Source organism: Mustela putorius, unplaced genomic scaffold, assembly GCF_011764305.1.
Source record: "Mustela putorius furo isolate JIRA1106 unplaced genomic scaffold, ASM1176430v1.1 tig00000224_pilon_pilon_pilon, whole genome shotgun sequence".
In the NCBI taxonomy this organism is placed as follows: Eukaryota; Metazoa; Chordata; class Mammalia; order Carnivora; family Mustelidae; genus Mustela; species Mustela putorius.
The window spans coordinates 33,465,846-33,485,144 of NW_025421321.1; the positions used below are offsets into that span (position 1 = coordinate 33,465,846).

A 19,299-nucleotide genomic window follows, 5' to 3' on the forward strand; every position below is an offset into this window, starting at 1 on the left:
TAAATAAATAAAACCTTTGAAAAATAAAATAAAATAATGTCTATGCCCATTGTGGGGCTTGAACTCACAACACTGAAATCAAGAGTTGCATGTGCCACTACCTGAGCCAGCCAGGTGCCCCTGGAGTTAAAAAAAATTTTAGGCAAAAAAGAAAAAAAAAAACATTCAAAACCCTCTTCCCACATATCTGAAGAAAATCTGGTCTTTGTGAAGAATGATGAGAGGTTGCAAAATAAATACCATTTTCTATAAAAGGAACTAATAGATTATAAGCCTCAGTCCTTATTTGGGATATGGTAAAGATGTCAGAGTCTTAAGATTTTCATTTTGAAGCACAAAAAGACTATAGATAAACCTTTAAAGTATAATAAAAACATAGGTATTTGGGGGAAATTTTTAAAAATGGTTGAATCACATTGTCCTTCCATAACTCCCTTCCTGTCTTTTACTCATGTCGCCCCTGTACCATTCCAAATCTTTCAAACTTCCATAATGAGAAACCCAGCAAGTGTGAGCACCTGCTGTCCCTGTCCTACAACAGGCGTTGGGTAAACTACAGTCCTTGGGCCTATTCTTGTGGGGTGCCTGTTTTCATGTGGCCGGTCAACTAACAATGGTTTTTGCATTGCTAACAGGCCATAAAACAGGCAAACACTCAAAGAAGGATCTGTGACCTACACTCGATGTCCAGCCTCTGGCCACATCTGGTCCATGAAGCATCTGTGCTGTAGGCTGGCTGGAGCCCTGGTGAAAGGTGGCTTTTCTTCCATCCAGGCAGCTATGACGAAAGGTACAGCCAGGAAGTTGCCATGCCGACGGGGAATTCAGTTCTTAAAATAGTCCACTGTGCTGAGGCATTTTCGGGGTGGGTGGGTTTGGAGGGAGGGGGTTCGGGAGAGGGGTGGGGAGAGATGATAAACTAATGAGTCAGACCCAATTGGTGACAGCTGTTCTGTCATCCCTCTGGCAATGTGAGGTGGGAAGGGGACAGCTCTCTAAAATGAGGTGGCAAAGAGACATTTTCCATTCAAAGAGCAGGAGAACTCTGTTTCCTCACACTATTTTCCTGACAGAAGGAAATTCCCCTCTCTGTGGGTCCACCCTGCAGAGAATAGATGTAGGCACGCCTCACTCACACAACGCCTGCAGGACTGGGGGACCTGTAGGAGTGGGAGGGGCAGGCTCTCTCACACGGCTGCCTCATGGCTCTGTCCACAGCAGGCCCAAGTCTCCTCATCATCACAGGTAGCATCATCATGGGACAGTAGGGAACAAAATTCATCACCCCAAAATGTGTCTCTTCGGTACGTAGATTATTGTAGGCTGATTATTTTTAAGAAACAGAAGGCTCAGGAAGAACCTTCAACCTTCCCCTCATGGTTTACAACAATTTAGATAGACAACTTCCTCCAGCAAGGGAGCTATCACCATAGGTAACCACAGCATAATATGGACTACGGGTGGCTGAATTGTCTTTCTTCCCTTTATAGTCCCAGATCCCTCCCCACTTCTCCTTAACTCTGGGTGTCCTATAATCCTCAATTGCCTGATTTCTTGTGGGCCTCATTTTCCTATGGAGACTCTTAGTATGTACTTAAATTTGATTTTCTTCTGCTAATCTATCTCATGTCAATTTAATTCATAGCCCAGCCGCCCCCCCCAAAAAAAATCCCTTGAAAGATAGAGAAAATTTTTTCTTCCGCAACAGGGCCAAAATGAAAATATATCACTAAAAATGTCTTCTATCCAGGCAATCAACCATCGATCAACCATCAATTGATTAACCAATCAATCAACTATCATTATTTGAGCATTTCCTGTCACTTCTCTGTTGTGCCCTCAATGCCTGGAAGATGAGCTGAGTACTTATTTTTTATTGAGGTAAAATATGTATAACATAAAACTTACTATTTGACCATTTTTTAACTGTACAATCCAGTGGCATGAAGTACATTCACACTGTTGTACAACTAGCCCCACCATCCATCTTTGGAACCTCTTTATCATCCCATATACTGAAAGTCTATACATAAGTCTCCATTCTGTACCCACCCCCAGGCCCTGTCAACCACTATTCTATGTTCCATCTATACAAACCGCCTATTCTAGGAGTCTTGTATAAATGGAATCATATGGTATTTGTTCTTTTGTATCTGGCTTATTTCACTTAGAATATCTTTAAGGCTCATCCCTGTGGATATGCATCAGAATGTCATTCTCTTTCAAGGTCAAATAATATTCCATTGTGTGTATAGACCATGCTTTGTTTAGCCCATGAATGGACATATGGGTTGTTGCCACCTTTTGGCTATTATGAATAATGCTACTATGAACATGGATGTTGAGTCCCTACTTTCAGTTCCTTTGGTGGCAAAGTCCATCTTCAGAAAGAGAACAAGGAGAAGATTGAGAATGCAATCTCGGGGCACAGAAGACACTACAGCAGCATTTTCTTACCTTTTCCATTCCACCATCCAAAGTCCATCTTTGAGAAAGCCAGCAAGCCCCTTGTCTCCTGTCTTCCTCCCTCATCCATCTGCTCGTACTGCCTATTGTCATGAGGTCATTCCCACAGGCACCTCTAGTCCCAGATCCATCATCAAGGACAATGGGCAGCCTTAAGGTTGATGGTTAGTTCTCATATCTTTCAGAGTTGAGCATTATTAAAATAAAACCAATGGTATCTTTTAGCATGGTTTCAATGTGTGTTTGTAGTAAAGGACTCATTTCCCACCAGAAGCAGAGAATGGAAAGACATGGTGTGTGGCATATCACTAGCAGTTTTTTGGTTGGGAATGGGTACATGGTCTCAGTTAGCTCAGGCTGAAGGGAATGAATTTTATTTCATGGCTGGGCATGGTTCTATTTTTGCTTCGGTGTTTTGTTCTCTAGAAGTGTCCCACTTGAGGCCAATTGAAAGGAAGCTGGGCTATGGATGCAGCTGACATCTAGGAAAGAAGGCAGAACTGAGAGAATAGCAGAATATGGTTCTAGCACCCTGATCATGCAATGCCTGAAGCCTGAACTACCCCAGTTACCTCTGAAGAAGCTAATAAATCACCTTGTATTTCAAGCCAATTTTGGCAGGGCTTTCTAACGTTGGGGCCAAAAACATTCTAACAGATGCAGTCTGCATGGTGTTAGGATTTTGGTTTTAACCCGAAGAAGAGTGAAATATGTTTTGAGGTTTCTGCACAGAGAACCCAGGGAGAGGGCTCAGTCAGATCTGCACTTCAAAGCATCTCTTTGGAAACGGTTAGTAGGAGTTGGAGCGGTTACAGTTAGGGGCCTTATTGTGTTAGTCCAGTCCTAGTAAAAGCTTATAGAGGAGAGAAGAAGAGATCTGGAAGATTTTTTTTAAAAATATTTTATTTATTTATTTGAGAGAGAGAGAATGAGTGTGAGCAAGAGAGAGCATGAGAGGGAGGAGGGTCAGAGGGAGAAGCAGACTCCCAGCTGATCAGCGAGCCCGATGCAGGGCTCGATCCTGGGTTTCCAGGATCATGACCCGAGATGAAGGCAGTTGCCAAGCGACAGCCACCCAGGTGCCTGAGATCTGGGAGATTTTAAGGAAGTTGGGTGACTTTGGCAGAAGTCAGTAAGGTAGTAAGGTTGACAAGACTTGGTGATGGTTTGAGGGGATAGGATGGCGGTGTCAGGGGTGACCTCTCTGTTTGTGACTTGCTCAGCTGGATGGATAGGGCTGCGACCCTCATGACAGAATTGTTGTTGAGGAAAAAAGATTGAACACTGACAGTGTGAGGTTGCTGGAGAAACTGGACTTCAGCGGGAGAAGCAAGAGCCAACGTTAGCTTAGCGCTAGCCGTGAACGGAGTATGCTTTACCTGTATAAACTCATGAGTACAATGGCCTCGTTGCCACTTTACAGATGAGGAAATTGAGGCATGGGGAGATTTAGTAACTTCTCTCAGGCCTATACAATCAGCTAGGAAATGAGATTTGAACTCAAGCAGTTTGTCCCCATGAATTTCCCAAGGAATATATGCGCCAAGAAGGTTCAGATGAGAAACAGCAGATAATACAGTACTGTTTTCTGGGGCCTGAGACCCCACCTCCAATGCAGAGCACTCTAGGAAGCTGGATTTTAATTTCTGGCCCAGCTCCCCTTTCCTAAATCAGTTAACACCTTGATGGCTTCTGACTAAGCAGTCTGTATCCATATCCCAGCCCCAGCCCCCTTCACAGAGCCACCTCGGGAGGCTACTTGCTTCCTCTGTGCCTGGAGCTGATCTGTCCCTGCTGCCCAGGGACCACATCTTCAGACTGCTGCTGTCAGCAGGGAGGAAGGGTGCCAGGCAGAAGGAAGGCATGGGTGAGCCCTCAGAGGGCCAGCCTACCCTGCGGTCACCCAGAAAGGCAGAAAAGAGAGAGCCATTCTGGGTGCTCCAGGTCCTTGGAAAGCACCGCCTTTCGAAGTTTGTGCGCTGGAGTCGATCCGTTCTCGGCACCTATAGGGATGTACGTCTTCATCGTGGCTTCTCTTGTTAACACTCAGTGCCAGGCAATGTCCTCAACAGCAGCCTTCCGGTAACACAGAGTGGTTTCCTGAGCCCTGTCCTAGGGCATCCCTCGGTGGAGAGGACTGCTGGGCACTGAGACTACTGAATGGGGGGGAGCTGGACACAGCTCTGCACAGGACCATTTCATCGTCTTCTTCATCACCGTCATCATAGTGTTTCAGTTTATTAAGTGAATCTACTGAACTTACCATTTAATATCGTAACCCCAAATGTCAGATGGGGGCTCCCTTTCCCTTGAGATCTATATGATAGGTACACTGATAGCCCCCCAAACACATAGACACTAAATTCCCAAGTCAGTGGCTATCTAAAAGACACACCCTCCATCCCATTTCTACTAAATTGGTAGCAAGGAAGAGGTTTTTGTTTCTCATAGACTTTTCTGCCCCATGGGCAGCGCCTCCTTCTCCTCTTCCTTCTTCTTCTTCTCCTCCTCCCCCTTCTTTTTCTTTTACGATATGCTTCCATTATATGTATTTTTTTTATTAGTTTCAGAGCAGAATTTAGTGATTCATCAAAATGCATAGAACACCCAGTGCTCATTACATCAAGTGCCCTCCTTAATGCCCACCACCCTGCTACCCCATCCCCGACACACCTCCCCTCCTGCAACCCTCAGTTTGTTTCCTAGAGTTCAGGGTCTCTTAGAGTTTGCCCCCTTCTCCAATTTCACTTTGTCTTTCTCTGACTGGTTTATTTCGATTAGCATAATACCCTCTCGTTCCATCCGTGTTATTGCAAATGGCAAGATTTCATTCTCTTTTTCTTAAGATTTTATTTATTCATTTGCAAGAAAGAGAGAGAGAGAGAGTGAACGAGAGAGGGGAGGAGCATGAGTGGAAGGGAGGGACAGATGGAGAGAGAGAAGCAGACTCCCTGCTGAGCGGGGAGCCTGATACAGGGGTTTATCCCAGGACCTTGGGATCATGACCTGAGCTGAAGACAGATGCTTAACTGATTGAGCCACGAAGGAGCCCCAATATTTCATTCTTTTTGATGGCTGAGTCGTATTCCATTCTCTGTGTGTGTGTGTGTGTGTGTGTGTGTGTGTACCACATCTTCTTTATGCATTTATCTGTTGATAAACATCCGTGTTCTTTTATTTTTTTTTTTTTAAGATTTTATTAATTTGACTGACAGAGGCAGAGAGGCAGGCAGAGAGAGAGAGAGGAGAAAGCAGGCTCCCCGCTGAGCAGGGAGCCCGATGTGGGGCTTGATTCCAGGACCCTGAGATCATGACCTGAGCTGAAAACAGAGGCTTTAACCCACTTAGTCACCCAGGTGCCCCGACATCCATGTTCTTTCCGTAGTTTGGCTATTGTGGACGTTGCTGCCATAAGCATTGGGGTACAGGTGCCCCTTCAAATCACTATGTTTGCATCCTTTGGATAAATCCCTAGTAGTGCAATTGCTGAGTCATAGGGTAGTTCTATTTTTAACTTTTTGAGGAAGCTCTTACTGTTTTCCAGAGTGGCTGCACCAGTTTGCATTCCCAACAACAGTGTAAAGGGGTTCCCCTTTCTCTACATCCTCACCAACCCCTGTTGTTTCCTGAGTTGTTAATTTTCCCATGGGCCCCCACTTCTAAGAGTGGTTTCATTTGTTCTGTCAAGTCATGGCTGATATAGAACTCAGTGCTGCATTGGTTTCCACAGAAGTGCCCCTCACACAGACAGCCCTGGGGAGGTAGACTCTGCTCTGACCACACTGCCTTATTCTCCCCTCTGCAGTCCTCACTGCTGGGGACCTTGTGAAACTGATCAGAGTCCCTGCTTGTTCTGCGGCAGGCCAGCCACAAGCCACAAGCCAGAAAAATCCACAGTGTCTTCAGGGAGGACACTAGGCTTAAGAGACACTGATTCATTGATGGCTCTTCTGCATAAGAGAGACTGGAAATTATGTCATTAGCAAATAGTCCAGTTGAGCGTTTCCTAGGTACTGGGGCCCACAAAGCGGTGTGGTCCCTCTGCCCTGAGGGCTCACCATAGAGGGAAGAACAGCACACACTGCTAATGGCCAAGCAGTAGACAAAGGCAGGTATTGCTGAATATGCACAAAGGGATCCCAAAAGGAAGAGTCTCTTTTGGGATGGCAAGGTGGGTCAGGAAGGCTTCACAGAAGACGTGACACTTGAGTGGGTAAAACCAGAGAGTCGTGGAAGTGCCTGGCCCCCTCTGAGAGTAGGGAGTGGTCAGCACAGGACATGTGCTAAGTGCTGGGACTGGGTGGGGGGAGGGTCCAGGCTATGCTGAATGTGTCATCCCTCACCCAGAGGCTGTAGGGAATGGCTGGGTACCCAGCAAGGATTTAGCTTGACTCCTTGTGTCCATTCCTCCTTCTTCCACACCAGGGAGCAGCAGGGAGTGGGGCTGGTGAACATGCTCAAGATGTTTGCTTCCTTTAATCAGCCCTCCTGCACGACGCTGACATTCTGGCTCCCTGGAGTCTAAGAAGAAAGAAAAGAGTGGATTGAAAATGAGAAAATAGTCGTATGGAAGAGTAAAAAGCAGCTAGAAGTACAACACTCATTTGGAAATGGAATGACACATGAGATAAAAATCCTAAATAAATATCTTGCATGGTACTAATTGCATTTTAAAAGCTGCCACCAGAGAACAGATAAAACGATGTTGTATTTCATTAGTGGCTCCTTTAATTCTATGGTATTTGCCAGCAAGCCCTATTAAAGCACTCTGTAATTAAAGACCAGTTCTGGGTCCTGTAATTTAGAACATTATCAAAATATGGCAAGTGGCTGGAGGTGAAGAGATGGAAACAAACACACTTTCATGAGGTCCTTGTAGATCACACAGCATGTGAATTTTAAAAGCTCAGCTATTGTACCACCCCTGCCAGAAGGGTCAGTTTACATCACTGTTTTTCATTTGATGGGCGATCAGTTATATTTTTATGATCCTACAGGAATGTGGATGGAGAAGTAAATGGGTTCTTTTTTTAAATGATTTTTTTATTGAGATATAATTCTTATAATATGAAATTACCACTTTAAAGTGTACAATTCATGGGTCACCTGGGTGGCTCAGTCAGTAAGCATCTGCCTTCGGCTCAGGTCATGATTCCGGGGTCCTGGGATTGAGCCTCAAAGTGGGCTCCCTGCTCAGTGGGGAGCTGCTTCTCCCTCTCCCTATACCCCTCCCCCTGACTGTGTTCTCTCTCTGTCTCTCTCTTTCAAATATACAAAATTAAAAAAAAAAAATGTAGGGGTGCCAGGGTGGCTCAGTGGGTTAAAGCCTCTGCCTTTAGCTTGGGTCATAATCCCAGGATCCTGGGATCAAGCCCCACATCAGGCTCTCTGCTCAGCAGGGAACCTGCTTCCCCTCCTCTCTCTACCTGACTCTCTGCCTACTTGTGATCTCTGTCAAATAGATAAATAAAACTTAACCAAAAAAAAAGCATACAATTCAGGGGTTTTAGTGTATTCAAAATGTTGTACAGACATTACCACTATCTAATTCCAAAATATTTTCACCACCCCTACAAGAAACCTAATACCTGTTAGCAACTGCTCCCCATTTCCACCCACCCAGCCCCTGGGCAAGCATGAATCTAGTTCCCTAGAAGGAACTTCTATCAGTTCTTTGTGCATCATTCCAGAAATACTGCATCACAGAGGTTCTCAAACTTCCCTATAGATAAGAATCAGCTAGAGGGCTTATTAAATCAAAGAATGCTGACCAACCCCTGGAGATTCTTCTCTGATTCAGAGGTTCTGGATTTGACATTTCTTATGAGTCCCCAGGTAATGCAGATTCTGCATTCAGGGGCCGTACTCTGAGAATGACTGTTCCAGAGTATTCATAGGAACTCTTTCCATATGTAGCCCCCCTTTCTGAAGTCACTTAGTATCTGTTGCTGACAATGGAAATGTCCCTAAGACACCATTGATATGGCACAATCCCTGCCCCAGTGCCTTCTCTATGCTGCTTTCTTTGCCTAAGATACCTTCATACCTGACCTCCACACATCCGAGGCCCAGCTCAAAGGCCATCTCCTCCAGGCAGTCTTCCATGGTGCTTTCCCTATATGGAAGAAATTGTCTACTCCTTTAAACTCCCATAGGAATGTTTCTCTGTATCCTTCTAAGGGCACCTATTATTTACTAGAACAGAATGCTAAATGGGGCTCTTTCTGCTTTGTTTTTCATAATTTTTGTTGAAGAGAGATTCTAAAGTGGGTTTAAGATATCTTCAAATGCAGAATATAGGTTTCAAGACCTTTGGAGTTCCCCCGAAAGGTTTCCTGGGACAAAGCAGTCCTCTAAGCTTAGAGTGGGGGAAGGTGAGATCATATGAGGGGTTGTCACCTCCTTCCCCTGAGCTCAGAGAGACTGGACTTCAGTGGCTGCTTGAGAGCTCTAGGTGTGCTCTCAACAGTTGGGAGCCTCTGTGGCCTGGAGCCAGACTCAGGCCTGTCTGAGAGAGCGGAGGTGGCCTGGACTGAGCAAGGAGGGTCAGTGTTTCTTCTAGACCAGGGAAAGTCTCCAGGGCAGCCAATGCGGCAACATCTGAAATCCTACCCAATGTGGCTGGGGTAGTAGGAGGCTGCGAGGGAGGTGAACCAGATTCCAGGCCTACACTGTGACAGACTCCTGGGAACTACAGAGACGCCCCCAGTTTGGGGGATCGCTGAGTAACACAGGTGAACCCGAGAGTCACCTTTAGGAACCTTCCACCCAGAGGAAGCCGATGTTTGCCATGAGGGCACCACCTCGGATTTTGCTCTTTCTCCCGGCGGCCAGGGACCTCATCAGCCGGATCGTGGGAAGAGTGGGTGGGGAGAGCGAAAAGCTTCCCCCTGCCCCCATCACCCGTCTCCGGCAGCCAGGGAGATGGAAGAAAATGTAAGCCAAAGTTTGGGTTATTATATAGGACTGGACATGCCACAGACAGGAAACTGTGGTTGTGCCTGAAAGGGGCCATTTCCTGAGAGCAGCCAGTCTGTAGTCCTGCTGGGGTTTTCGTTCCTCCGACGGTTTACTCATGCTGGTGTAAAAGGCAAGGCACGGGCACCTGGGTGGCTCAGTGGGTTAAAGCCTCGGCCTTCAGCTCAGGTCATGATCTCAGAGTCCTGGGATCGAGCCCCGCATTGGGCTCGCTGCTCAGCAGGGACCCTGCTTCCTCCTCTCTCTCTCTCTCTCTCTCTCTCTCTCTCTCTGCCTGCCTCCCTGCCTACTTGAGATGTCAAGTAAATAAATAAATAAAAATCGTAAAAAAAAAAAAAAAAAAAGGCAAGGCACACATGCGCACACGGACGCGCGAGTGCGCGCCCACGCTCTCACGCACGCTCACGCAGACGTGCGCGCGCGCCCTGTGCAATCTCTCTCCCTCGCTCCCTGTCTTACCACTACGTTGCAGCTCCTTGGTGTCCCGCCCCACGCCTGGCGCACACTAGGTACGAACTCACTTCTTCCGTTCTTCTTGCGGTCAGTGCTTACTGGGAACCCACGCTCCATGCATGTCGGGGCCAAGCGGGGAATACGAATGGGGGCAGTGGGCCCGGATGCGACCACAGGGACGCGGGCGATTGTGGCAGAGCAGGACACGCACCGGGACCCGCAGCAGCCAGCAGCTGCTCTGAGAATCCACGCCCACCGCTGCCATATAGCGCATTTGTTGCGAAGGAGTAAGAAATCTAGATTTTTGTGTGAAAGGCCCCCCAGCAAAACACAACTGTGGACTGGTTCAGTCCAAGGTCGCTGCTTGGGGCCCTTGTGCCGGTGTTGGCTCTCTCGCCGCTAAGTCTCCTGTACAAAGAAGGCCTGCCAGTAATTAAGAGACGCGTGCTGCTTCTTCAGGAATTAATTAGGGTTTGAAGAAGTTTATACAAAGAACTTAGCTGTATTAAGATACTCCTTTGGCCCAAAGAATAAATATTTTTAAAATCCCAAACCAAAGTGCTTAATCTGCTAAAACGGGCAACAAATAGAATGAAGGCTGAAAAGAACTGGCTTCCCGTTTCAGAAGAGCCCCTGTGACCTCTGCAATCTGATTACAGAGAAGTGGACATTCCTGCCGGGAAAGTGACAAGAAGCCCCAGAAAAACCAAGCCCCATTTGGAGGGGAGCTAGGAGGTTACTTTAACTGCAATTTCATGACCTTGAAAATGACTCCATCCATTGGAGACCTAGTGACAGCTTCTGGAGCTGATTTATTTTTTCTTCTGGAGCTGTCCTTTGCTCCCCACACTGACACTGCCGGGATCACAGGGCCCACGAGCCAGGCTGTAAGTGGAGCTGGAGAAGTTCTGGGAGACAACAGAGGATATGGCAGGCAGCCCAGCACAAACAGCTACCTGGTATGCCTTCTCTCCAAGTTCTGCATCCTGTTCTGGGGACAGACCCAGGGGTGGCCCTCTATACAAGTAGGACAGAGAACTCCCTCAGGTGTCTTTCTTTTTTTTTTTTCCCCACCCCTCTACCTCCCCTCTAGCTACCACTAACTTGTTCTCCGTCTCTAAAAGTCTTTTCCTGGAGTGCCTGGCTGGCTCAGTTGGAAGAACATGGGACTCTTGAGCTCTTTGAGCTCGTGGCCATGCGTCGGAGCCCCACCCACGTTGGGTGTGGAGATATTGAAATAAATAAATAAAATTTTTAAAAGAGTTTGTGTTTTTTTTTTTTTTTTGTCTTCTTTGTTCCTAAAATTCCACAATGTATGGTATTTGTCTTTCCCTGTCAGACATTTCAGCTAGCATTTATACCGTCGAGGTTCATCCATGTTGTTGCAAATCACAAGAACTCTTTTTTTTTTTTAAAGATAGATTTATTTATTTACTTATTTGACAGAAAGACAGGGGGAGAGGGAACACAAGCAGGAGGCGTGGGAGAGGGAGAACTTCCCACTGAGCGGGGAGCCTGACATGGGGTTCAATCCCAGGACCCCAGGATCACAACCTGAGCCGAAGGCAGATGCTTAACTGAGCCACCCAGGCGCTGGAGGAGTATTCATATATATGTGTCTGTAATATTCACTTGTATGTGTATATATCTCCAACACTTGCGTTGCTTCTATACTTAGCTATTTTAAGTAATGCTGCAGTAAACACAGGGGTATATAGATCCTTTCCGAATTAGTGTTTTTGTTTTATCTGGATAAATACCCAGTACTAGAATTACTGGTTCATTTGGTAACTCTATTTTTAATTTTTTGAGGAACCTCCATACTGTTTTCCGCAGTGGCTTCACCAATTCACATCCTCATCAACAGAGCACAAGGGCTCCATTCTCTCCACATCCTCACCAAAAGATTTATTTTTACCATTAGTAGTGTTCCTCTACCTTTATTAACAGGAAATCATCTGCCTCTTGAGAAGTACCCTTAAACTTTCTAAGAATCCTGCATTCTCTGCAAAGAGGCCAGTAGTGTTATCAACACGGTTGTTTTCAGCTGCTGCCACAAGGTGTCGCTGTTGAAATACTGGTTTTGCACAGGCCAGCACACACTACCCATACTTTGGTGATGCCCTTGCGGGTACAGGTCCTTGCTAGCCCACAATGCCATGACTGAAGGTAGCAATGCTTTTAACTAATATGCATATGTATTCCCAAAGCCTGACACTTTGCCAAGATGGCTGCTTCTGGATTGCCTTTATGCAACTTGTATGGAGGTCACCATCCCAGATTCCCCATCACCTCCTGAAAACTTCGCCCTTTGTGGCCCTGCGTGTCCTTTCCTGGTATCAGACTGGGTCAGTGACATCCCGGCATTTTTTTGCATGTTTAAATCTCAGAAGGCTTTAGGGGACTTAATTCCTTTTCTCTTTTAAATTTCTGGAATGGTTCTGCAAATGTATCACTCCTTCAGAACTCAGCATATCAAGGGATCTTAGTGGGCGATCACCTTGCTAAGCCAAGCAAAAAGTCCTCTTGCACCTTTTAATTGTCAAAGATAAAGATCCCGTGCCTAGACCATGCATGGGAAGGGGAGGTCAAAGGGACCAGGCCAAACTACAAGAGGTACAGTTGTCCAGATATGCTGAGCCAACAAACAGATTCAAAAGCCCGCTGAGAGAGATGGAAAGGAATGAGATGAGGGTATCAGTGGTGTCAATGATAAAAAGGCAATGAAGTTGGCAGCCAAGAGTGGGTGGGAGGAGGGCTGAGAGGACCAGATGGGACACAGAGAGGGTACCCCTTTCAAATTCTGATCTGACCTTCCAATTCCTGAACTTCCAATTCTTCAGGTATGTGGGTGATTGGGGGGTGCTTTCCCAGAATGGGGTAGCTTTATAAAGGAGTCATATAGTAGGACAAAAGAGTAAAAAAAAAGTCTTACATACAGTAATTCCTTTCTGCTTATGTCTGTTCGTACTTAAAGTGTTTACAAGGTAACACATGCTTGGAGAGCCAGATAAAATTTGTGAAAACAGAACATTTGATATCAATGCAAAGCACATGTTAAGATTAATCTGGACTGTGACTTACGCAAGCGACTTACCCTCTGTTCCTAATTTATAAAGTGGGAATAATAACGCTACATTTAGTTTCAGTAAGGTTGGTTGAAAGTAGCAGAAAACCCTATCCAAACTGGCTTTGACAGTAAAAGGGAATTTATAGGCTTATGTAATTAACAACAACAAAAAAATCTAGTCGTAAGGCTCAGGTGTGGTTGATCAAGGCTCTGGCTCAGTTTTTCTGAGATTTCCTTTGGCTTTGATCATGGTGGCAAATTATTTAGGAATTCAGAGTCACTTTTGTATACTATGCCTTCCAGGGAAGAGTGTTTGCACCCCTTAGTTTCTGGCAAAAGTTCTAAGACTGACTCCAGCTGGATTGGGTTGGTGATGATCGGGGTGATCATCACTGGCCAGGACAGATGGGCATAGGGCAGCCTGGATTAGGTAAGGGACAGGCTTCCCTGGAATCTGCTGGACTTCTCTGAATCAGAGGCCGAGGGGAAAAATACAAGCATGGGGAGGATGCTGAAGGCATCCTCTGTATCCATGTGCATTGCTTTTATCCAGCTCCCTTCCCTCTAGCCGTTATGGCTTTCTGGGGTCCTGATGGGAACTTCAAGAGGCAAAGACAGAGCCAGTTCATTGTAACTAGGGAAATTTGAACACACTCATTAAGGAAAAGGATATTTATAAGTGGTGGCCATGCCATGTCCATACTCATCTCCAAGAAGTGTGTGATCCCCTGGATTGATGTCAGTTATGAAATCCTTTCTCCCGGGCTGTAGTGTATGATTATTTGTGGGTCCCAAGCACTTTTGCCTTTGTGATCCCCTTCATCCACAAAAACTAAATGCTAAAAATTTTATTTTATTACTGAGTTGGTATAAAGATGACCATTATATATCTATATTTTTTAAAGATTTTACTTATCTATTTATTTATATAGGAAAGAGAATGAGAGCATGAGCAATGGGGAGGAGCAGGGGGAGAGAGAGAAGCAGACTACTGAGCAAGGAGCCCGATGTGGAACTGAAATGCCAATTGAGTATTACCCCCACCTATATGGAGGGGAGCAGGTGAAGGGGGGGTGCAAGGCGCCAGCTTTTGCTTTGTCCTCAGCCAGCCTCCTGCTCCTTCAGGACTCGATCCCATGATCTGAGATCACGATCTGAGCTGAAATCAAGAGTCGGACCCTCAACCCACTGAGCCACCCAGGCATCCTAAAGGTGACTATCTTAATATTATATGCTAAAACATTCTGTCCAACTTGAAATTTCCATTTTTTCTCCTAATTTAGAAAAGAAATTAAAGTATTTTCATGGGCCCCTAAGCATGTCACGAGTCCTGGGCACTTATCCATTAGGCACTGTACTTATGTGCCTAATGAATAAATAGGCCCTGACTTTATCCCCAGCACACAACAAGAGAAAAACTTTTGATGTCTACTTTTCCAAGAATTCTGTCTTTTTTTTTTTAAAGATTTTATTTATTTATTTGACAGAGATCACAAGCAGGCAGACAGGCAGGCAGAGAGAGAGAGGAGGAAGCAGGGCTCTCTGAGCAGAGAGCCCGATGCGGGACTCGATCCCAGGACCCTGAGATCATGACCTGAGCTGAAGGCAGCAGCTTAACCCACTGAGCCACCCAGGCACCCCGAATTCTGTCTTCTTTATGTTGCTCATCTCAGCCTTTCTGGAACTCAGTCTGCCTTCTTGCTTTGAAAATTTCAAGTTGTCTGATGTTTCCATGGCAGGATAGGGAATCCAGATCTTAAGCAGGGCCATAAAATTTTACAGGTAAGATGGACGCCTGGCAGAAGTGATAATATGGCTCTTAGTGTGGAGGTTATAAAATGCTAGTTTCCATCCTGGGCTCTCTACCTTGCTTTCTCATCATTTACTCTTGGGGAAAACTGTCATTGAAGGACTTCAACTACCTCCATTTCGACCTCAAACTTTGTAATTAAGTTCTTCTTGCCAGTTTATCTCAACTACATGGGCAAAGCATTCCCTGATGGAAACTGAAACTACCCCTCAGGCAATAAGGACTACCCTGAGCCAGCAAGACCCCACCCAAGAAAAAATGATCAACTTGACCTTCACTGCCTTCCTACAGTAGCCACTGACCTTTGTCCTGCATTTTGCTTATGTAAACCTAGAAGTGTTTTTGGCATTTTGGAGACAGTCCTTGAGACGCTAGTCAGCTGCCTTGCTATCTTAATAGATCAAAATATCAGCATGCTATAGCTAAAAATCAGTTTATTTCCTTGGGAAGTTGAATTACTTTTAAACTTGGTTAACGGATTCATATATTGTATAAACTAATGAGTAACATTTGATTCCAGTCTATTAACTGTGCTGTTGGACTCACAGAGGAGCTCCTAAATGTGAGGACATATATTTTTCCTTTGGAGGCCAGTGGGCCTAGAAGAAAGTCTGAGTGGTGATGTAAGGACCTATTTTATATTTTTATTTTAGCCAGAGGCTTCCATTGAGGTTAAACAATAACTTTGTTGTTTAACCCTTAAACTGTCCCTGCTCCCCTTCCCCCAGGGGCTTCAAAACAAGTCCCGGAAACCAGCTCCAGGTGTGGAGGCCAAGAAAAATAAGGCTGTACCCACCTCGAGTCTAGCCCTGACATAAATACAGCCATCTTGGCAAAGCAAAAGCTGGCACTTTGCACTGTAAGAGTGGGTTAGCATAAGAATGGCCATCCTGAAGGCCGGGAAGCCATTTTACTGAGTGTCCCTAACAGGCCGACACTGAGATAAGAGGAACTAACTAAAACCTGAAAAAACAATCATATACCACCAGGACGGTTAGGTGGTGGCACCCCAGGGACCAAATGTTAAAGAAAAACAAATAGTTAACTTGCAGAGATCACAATCCTGCAAGACAGGAGTCTCCCTAGGTTTGCAAATGTCTTGGTGATTTACAACAAAAAGGCCATCTTTTCAATGGCCCAATTTCCAGAGACAAATGGTTCAGTACCTCGAGGCCTAAGGTGGCCCTCCTCACCATAAAACTGAAGGAGGCTGAGGCAGAAGGAAATGTAAATAAAGTAAAATTTCTTCTAAACCTAAATCTCTCTTAACTGCCAGGATGGCGCCAGGGTGATGCCGGGGTGGCAAAAGGTTAAACAAAGTTAAACTGTCAAAGTGGGGCGCAAGATATGTATGTAGCTATGAAAAAGTGCCTTGAAAATGCTATATAAACCCTTGGCTTTGAGTGCTCGGGGTCCTTGTTGAAACCTGCTGCGCCAGGCAGATACTTGGGCCCCAGCTAGCTGGAAATAAACCTCGCTGTGTGACTTGCATTATCGAGAGTGTTCTCTAATTGAGGGGTGGTCGACTCCGTACCCTAACAGTGAAAAGCATGCTGTATTAGCTCTGTGGCTCTGGGACAAGTCACTTTGCCTCTCTGAGACTCAGTTCATATATAAAATGGCAAAGTTGTGGTATATTAATTTCTCTAAAAATCTGGTAATTGATGGTCCTGCTTTAACCTGCCATGGAATTTGGCTCTTCCATGACAAGCCATCTCAAAGTCAGCCTGAGGCCCCCCTAATGAGGGACACTTCTCTGTCCAGTATGATAGATGTTAGCCACAGGGGCCTTCATATATTAAAATTAATTGAAATTAACTAAAATTGAAATCTAGTTTCATGGTTGCAAGTAGCCACATTTCAAGTGATCAATAGCCACACGTGGCTAGTGGCCACAACACGGAGTTAGAATGCACTTCCATCATCACAGAAAGTTCTCTCTGACAGCACTCACTGCTCGAGGTCTTAGCTTTCAGTGTGGTCCACAAGACAGGATTGGTGTCACCTGGGAGCCCTTAGAAATGTAGGATCTTGGATTCCAACCCAGATCTGCTGAATCAGAATGTGAATTTTAACAAGAATCCCACCTGCTGCCTGAACGTGTGAGCTTCAAAAGCGTGACCTTATATAAGGAGCATTCCCCACCAAGTAGCAGGTTACAAGGACAGAGCAGGCTCAGGGCGCTCCTGCAGCCTCTGCAGACTCCAGGCTCTTATTAGTTGTGTGGATCTTATCTACTGCATAGGAAAAGCAGAGGTTATTACAAGAAAAAGCAATGATCAGGATGCCTATTAACATAGGAAATGCTCTTTAAATGGCTGTTACATTTGGATTTGATGAGGTTTAATGTTAGTGTAGACTGTGAGGCCAAGAGTGGCTCTTCTCCTAGCCGCCATAGGGTGGCGCTGTGTCACCAACGTCTTTTCCTCTTTGACAGGCTTCCAGCTGTCTCCCCAGCGGGGAAGTCAGAAACTGCCCTGGGACTTCCAGGTCTCTGTTTCGAATTACCAAGCACGACCGGGCAGCTGGGACACCAATCCAACCATTCATCTGACGGATAATGGGAAAACAGGCCTCAGCTTTGTGCCCAGCAGGAATGCAAAAGTAAGATCTGCATGAGGAATTGAATAAGGACTGTGTGAAAGTCTTACTGGAAGCAAGAGGCTTCCGTTGGAAAGGTAGGGGGAGGGAAGATTTAGGATTTTCTAAGTTTCTCAACGATCTGATCTGCGCTTCTCATCACAGTCTCCAGCTATGGCTCTTTGCCAGTCAGGCATGCGTATGTGTGTGTGTGGGGGGGGTGGGATTGGGTGGTGATCAGGGGTGGAATGGTGGGGGATTTTTTTTTTAACTGCTGGGCTTCATCTGAAGTTTCCAATTTGGTGGGAGGGCTAGGGTGGCCAGATAATTTGCATTTCAAACCAGTTCCCAGGTGCCCAGGTGATGCTGGGTCTGCTGTTTCAGACAGTGCTTTTTGAGAACCACTACTCTAAACTTATGAGAAGCTCAGGTGGAACAAATTATAGAATCATGGTTCAAAAGAAGGATGTGACGGGGTGCCTGGGTGGCTCAGTTGGTTAAACAACTGCCTTTGGCCGGGATCCAGTCTTGCATCTAGCTCTCTGCTCAGCAGGGAGTCTGCTTCTCCCTTTTCCATTACCCCTGCTTGTGCTGGCGTGCTCTCTCTCCCTCAAAATAAATAAATAAATAAATAAATAAATAAAAAGGATGTGACCCCAAAGGAATTACTCAGAACCATTCTCCCCCATCCCATTGCCTTCCTCCTTGCCCCACTCCATAATGTCCTCTGCTCTCTCAGAAGAACAATCAGAAAGCTAGTGTGGACCGGTCTGAGGGCTGGGGAGCTATGAGTGAGAGTTCATGTCCCAGTAATAATGCCCATCCTTTCTCGGCGAGGTTCCCCACTCATAGTCTTTGATCTGTTCCAAGGAGGGGATTAAGACTCTCAAAGCTCACTGAGCCCCACTTTGGACACAAAACCTATAGAGACCACTCTCTGTGCCTGGTGCCATATCCAAAGTTGGGTCACTTCCCCCAGAAATAGGTGGAAATGGCAAGAACCTGGATTTTATTTTATTTTTTATTTATTTATTTTTTTAAGATTTTATTTATTTATTTGACAGAGAGAGAGATCACAAATAGGCAGAGAGACAGACAGAGAGAGAGATGAGGAGAAGCAGGCTCCCTGCTGAGCAGAGAGCCCCATGCGGGACTCGATCCCAGGCCCCTGGGATCATGACCTGAGCCGAAGGTAGAGGCTTAACCCACTGAGCCACCCAGGCGCCCCAAGAACCTGGATTTTAATGGGAGTGGAATCTCAGGGAGTGCAGACAAATCAGATGGGCCCCCAGTGGTTGGAGGGGGAGTTACAGAAAAACAGTTGGAGCACTTGGCACTATAGGGGGTTATAGGAAAAGAACCCGAGTTCCTCAGGTGCCAGTTTCCATTGGTAAAGGGGTCTCGTCTTCCATACCAGGAAGAGGAAGACCACTCGTAATTACCAGAGAGAAGACTTACAAATGGAGAAGGCCCCAGCTTCAGCCTCTACAACGATAACCCTTATCTTCCATTAAATTTCCCATATATATTTACCTTCCCACAATGTATATACCTAGAAGCCAATTTCTCCACCTTTTTCTTGTGACTTTCTACAGTATTTCACCCTTAGTGAAAATGGTATACCTCCGCTGCCCAGAGCGTGGAGCCTGCTTAAGATTGTCTCTCCCTGGGACGCCTGGGTGGCTCAGTTGGTTGGACGACTTCCTTCGACTCAGGTCACGATCCCGGACTCCTGGGATCGAGTCCTGCATCGGGCTCCCAGCTCCATGGGGAATCTGCTTCTCCCTCTGACCTTCTCCTCGCTCATGCTCTCTCTCAAATAAATAAATAAAATCTTTAAAAAAAAAAAAAAAAGATCGTCTCTCCCTCTGCCCCTCCCTTCTGCGCGCGCGCACACACACGCCCATGCGAGTGCTTGCGCATGCACTATCTCTCAAAAGAT

At 45.9% G+C, this 19,299-nt stretch overlaps 1 long non-coding RNA gene across 5 annotated transcripts in view; it reads left to right on the top strand.

The window, feature by feature from the left end:
* Positions 1-19,085, top strand: part of LOC101681754 — a 29,580-nt gene extending 10,495 nt beyond the window's left edge. For 2 of the 5 annotated variants that reach the window (XR_006606066.1, XR_001177790.2), the window contains one exon: positions 636-2,690. This is a non-coding gene — a long non-coding RNA (uncharacterized LOC101681754). Of the gene's footprint in view, positions 1-635; positions 2,691-17,214; positions 17,382-18,774 lie in introns of those variants that run through there. The other 3 variants (XR_006606068.1, XR_006606067.1, XR_006606069.1) reach the window with 3 other exon arrangements.
* The last annotated feature ends 214 nt before the right edge of the window (positions 19,086-19,299 follow it).